Below are 5,088 nucleotides of genomic sequence, written 5' to 3'. Positions count from 1 at the left end.
CCTATTAGGTTTAGAGGTAATAAAACAATTTTCATCTCAGAACAATTGGAAAAGGGCAAATCATCTAGCACCCCCACAGTAGTACTCCTGTGTCATGTTTTGGCACCTGTCTTAAAATGAGCCTATGTGAGTGATTATTATCAAAGCCCACTGCAGTTTTGATCACGACACCAAGGCGCTCGGATGACCATCACAGACCAAATGTGGGGTTGCCACCTCCGTCAGGCTGCAGTTGATGTTAGTGACCTTGGACAGATGGACCACCAGCTTTTCTTTCAGCCTTTCTGTCTTCAGTTTGTCTCCCTTGGTCTGGAGACCAGTTCAGCTTTGTGCAACAGTTCATAGCTCAGCATACAGTGAGACTTGACTGGATGTTCCCGCTGTTGACAAAATCCAGGACCCCCTCTGGACAGTTAATTCAGTTTGTTGTTGGACTGATATATCTTTGCTTTGTTTCCATAGTGAAAAGTCATATTGCTTGGCTGACAATTTCTTTGTTGTTGTGACAGTGGTGCTCGACTGACAGTTTCTTTGAAACGTCCCATTGGTCAGTTTCCCAGACCCAACTTCAGCGTCCACCTGAACACATCTGGTATCCGATCCGGCACCCAGCACTAGAGGGTCATGATCAAAACTCAAATGGATGCTGTATGTATCTGAAGACTACCTGTATGTGTTCTGTGGGCCTAGCCAGACTCACCTCCCCAATCCACAACTCTGTCTTCTCAGGCTGCTGAGAAGGAAAAATAAACAATCCAATTATTAAAAGTCTGATTCAACATTAATCATCTGTTAGCAAGATTAATCATCTGTTAGCAAGTTCTATTCTGGGACCACAGCGTTTACCTTCAACAGAGTCATTCTGGTGTCCTGGATTGCACAACAGATGTTTTAAACGCTCAATTACATAAGAGTGAAAACCTTCATTAAACACTGCACAAACAAATTCTTTACGCCTACTGCATAAAATATTCCATTCAAAATAATGTCTTCAATCTTTTAGAATATGTATTTTGACTCACCACCTGACAGTGAGGACCACTCTCAGGTCTACATTATCCATTTAGACTTTGTAAAGGTTTAGGCAGCATAATTATATGTAACCACTGCTTGTTATATACCAAATCTGCTAATTCTTCCATCTCATAACTATGCTTGTTCACTGAATCCTAAACAAAATTCTTGTAATTCAATTCAATTAAGACTATGTCTACACTTCAAGACATCACAGAGACCATTATCACTGCACAAAACGTCTACATGCACCTTTGTTCACAAAGCACCACTTCTTAAAGTCGCCATGTACTCATCTCTGTTCTCTTTATGCACTCATAGGACCTGTGTGAAATCTCAAGATGTTTAAAGTCATTTCATTTACCCACTAGAATTGTTGTTTTCACAGAAATAACCTAGTTCAGGCAGCTCTTAGAAGGAAACAGCTCCTAAACTCTAAACATTTTCAATATGCGATAAACTCATGTAGACTGATTAATTTAACCCAAGTATTTCAATTTGAGTTTAGTTAAAAGAGTTTCTTTGAGCAGAATAAATTTTTCTTCATTTTACAAGTGTCAAGGATTTTGTTTTACTTTTTTTTTTTTTTGAATTTATAAACTGATCTTATTGTCAATTCCAGGAAGAAATTTTGGCTAATTTGTTTACAATGTGTCATCCAGAAATGCTTAAACTTAATTTGACCTGTTTATGATGTTTATTTCTCCTTCCTTCGGCTTTTCCCTTTTCAGAAGTCGCCACAACGAATCATCGTCCTTCACTCCACTCTTTCCTATGCACCCTATGTCCTCACTCCAACTACGTCCATGTCCTCTCCAACAGCATTCACCCCATACCTCCTCTTTGTGTCAGACCTACTCCTCACTTCCTTCAGGAACACCCCTACTCCATTTCTCTTTCTATCTACACCCTGATAAAACAGTTTGAACCCAGCACCAATGCTGTGAGCCTTGTTGCTCTCCCACTTGGTCTCTTTGACACCTAAAACATCTACCTTCCTTCTCTGCATCCTGTCAACAGCTCTCTGTCAGCAGCTCTCTACCTTTGCATGTCTGTGCAGTATGTTTGTTGTCAATTTAACTCTGTCCCTCGCCCGCTTAGTGAGTGGCTGTCTGCCATCTTCATCTTCCCACACAGCGAGCTGTTCCAACAATACCTCCAGCTGACTCCCTCTGACTCCATCTCTCGGTTAATTACCGCTCGTACACGGGATGTCCCCCTCTGGCCCTCTGGCCTTGAGTTTCAAACCATTGCTGCAGATCAACTGTTCCAAAGGTCACTGCCTCCTCCTTTACCTCTGACACTGATTGAACACACAAATGTTTTTTGACCTTGCTCTCTTATCCCCCTGTTTATGTCTGGCATCCGACAGCTGTGGTTTAATCAACTGCGTCCCCATATTGTCTATTTCCGCCGCCTCTATCTTTCTGGGGTTTTTTGTTTCTATTTTAAACGATGTATTACATTTCTCCTAGTTTAAACAATGTATTACGTTTCTCTCCCAACGTTCAGTGACTGAAAATGGCATTCAGATCTCCTCCTGCCAAGATCACCCCTAAAATGAGAGCATTACAAATGTTCAGCCAACGACCTCCTCTCTGCTCACCCTTGCTTTACCTGGTCCAACATCTGACCACCTGTCAGGCTGCTTCCTAGCCTGCCTGATGATGTACCACCTCCAAGCACCTCCTGTCTCCTCCACTGTTCCCGTGAATGAACCCTTATTAAACAGTGTGGTTTGTTTGCCTATCGGACTACTGATATTCCTGACCACACCCACGTTCGGTCTTAACTTGTTGTTTTCCACAACTCCCTGTCTGTCCATTCATCACCTCGTTCCTTCTCACGAGGAATGTATTACAACAGAGTCTGTCTACCTCCCTCTTTTCAGCTTTATTCAGCTTACTTCAACGTTTTTGTACTTCTACTGACTTATTTCTGCTAAATTCTGAACATTGTGCTCCTTTCAGCTAATGTTTGGAAGATTCAGATATTTCTGCTTACATTTCAGATACTATTTAGCTGTTTCATGCCAATATCAGCTAATTCCACCTTTCTTTTTAAATTAATCCAACTTTTACAGCCTAATTCAGGAAAACCAAGCTCTACCCACTTACTTCTGGTAATTTAAGACTATTTCTGCTTGTTTTAGCTATTGTTCTGCTGGTGTTTAGTTAATTGCCTCTTTTTTTTAGATAATTCCCATATTTTGTGCGCGTTTATACTTATTTCATATTCAAAATTGTTCCATATATTTTAGATTATTCACCAATATGCTCTTAACTCATGTATTGATCCTGTAGACTTTCCACAGGAGTCACATGTTTCTCATTTATGAGTTCCACACCTGATGACAACATTCACACACTCAGGCTTTCAAATCTTTTCATTCTCATGCACTTCTGGCCCCGTTGTGACAAAACAATTCACAAGTCTGTGGTATGAAAACCCAGTGAGTACAGACTTGTCCTTGCCTTATACAACAGCGCCCCCTTTCGGTCAGGATATGGAAGCTCCACACCACCTATCTGAACAGACACACACACAGAAAAAAAAGAAAAATAAACTAAGCCTTCGCTTCGCCCCCACACACAGACTCACTCACTCCCCCTCATTTTTCTTTTGTCCGTATTGTTTTGTCTTCCTCAAACCCCCCGGCCTTGAAGCCTTTACACAACATAGAAAATACGGCACAAATAAAAGTTATTACAACGTCCTAACCCTAATGTGATCCCTAACCACATGAAATTTGGCAAAACTAACAAAGTCCCAGACTTGACATTTCCCTTTGGTCTAAATTATTAATGGCATCTTTTTAGTGGGCAGTCAACACCCACAACGCAGACACGAACGTAGCTGCGGGTCCCAGACCCGGTTCCCTTCTCTCTCGTCAGAGGGACGGCTCGTACGCCACCACCGCTGAAAAAAGGGAAATGTTGTTCACGTCCGACGCGAACCTCGGCAGGTCCCTGACCTTCCTCTGACACGAGTCCAACTCGTGAAACTAACTAAAACACTACTTAAAGGTCAAAGAAAGCGTTCGGCGCTTAGACTCTCTGAATATCGTAACCCACTTCGTCAGAATTAACACGAATCACCGGAAGTTAGCCGTTAGCTTAAATAAACCATCTTTATTTCCGGAGATGGTATTAAACACCTACAGAGGAAGATTGAATTTGGTTTACGGCCGAATAGCGGAGTTTTTGGGCCTTTCGTTCAACTTAGGTAACTCACTTACCTGTTAGTAGAATATGCCGGGCTCAGTTCTCTCTGCGGGTGTCCAAAGCACAAAACTCGTTCCAATCCGTGTGTCCGCCAGCTGCACGTCGGGGTCACCATCTGTTGTGGCTTTTTTCCACAATCGTGTTCAAGACAGCTGAGACGGTCACCTTAGTTCAAAAGATTTATTTGACAAACAGGAGTTACAGATATTCAGAGACAAACATTTACATTTGTTAAATATATGCATATATTTGGAGCATTAAAGAACGAACCCTCTCGGTCTGTGCTTCCCCGGAAATGCTCGTTGGGCGTGTGTTATTTCCAGCTTTTATCAAAGTTTGAGAAGGCTATTTTTTCTGATTGGTTCAGACCCTAGGTCGCTATGGTTACGGGTCTAGCCCGCCCCCTCAAGGCCCCTTTCTTACTGCATTCCAGAGATAAGTTTTATGATACCCTGGTCTCTCTAAAATCAGGTTCTTTGTTCATGTTTAATGTGTGTCTGCTTTATTGGTAATTAGTGTGTCATGATTGCTACACGAATAGTTAATCACTATTAATTATTACCTACCTTATGTGTATGTGTTAATCAATAAGTCTGTTGAAGGCCCCCAGAACCAAGTGTTTCTCTGCTTTAAGGCAGATACCTAATATGACGCTTTGTTTCCTTGTCTGCGTTTAGACTGTTAACACTCTGTTGGGGAGCATCTAATCATGAATTATTATTGAGAGACACTGAGGGATTTTACTTAGTCAAACTATATTAAGTCTAAATTAAAGAAATGTGTTCTAGCTTTTATTTATGTTCATCAGTGTGTGTGAGCGGCCAGGCCACCATGTGCTCAGAGAACAAAG

Source organism: Nematolebias whitei, chromosome 9 (genome assembly GCF_014905685.2).
Source record: "Nematolebias whitei isolate Nwh7 chromosome 9, NemWhi1, whole genome shotgun sequence".
Classification (NCBI taxonomy): Eukaryota; Metazoa; Chordata; class Actinopteri; order Cyprinodontiformes; family Rivulidae; genus Nematolebias; species Nematolebias whitei.
The sequence above is the reverse complement of the archived record's forward strand: the minus strand, read 5'-3'. Positions refer to the sequence as shown.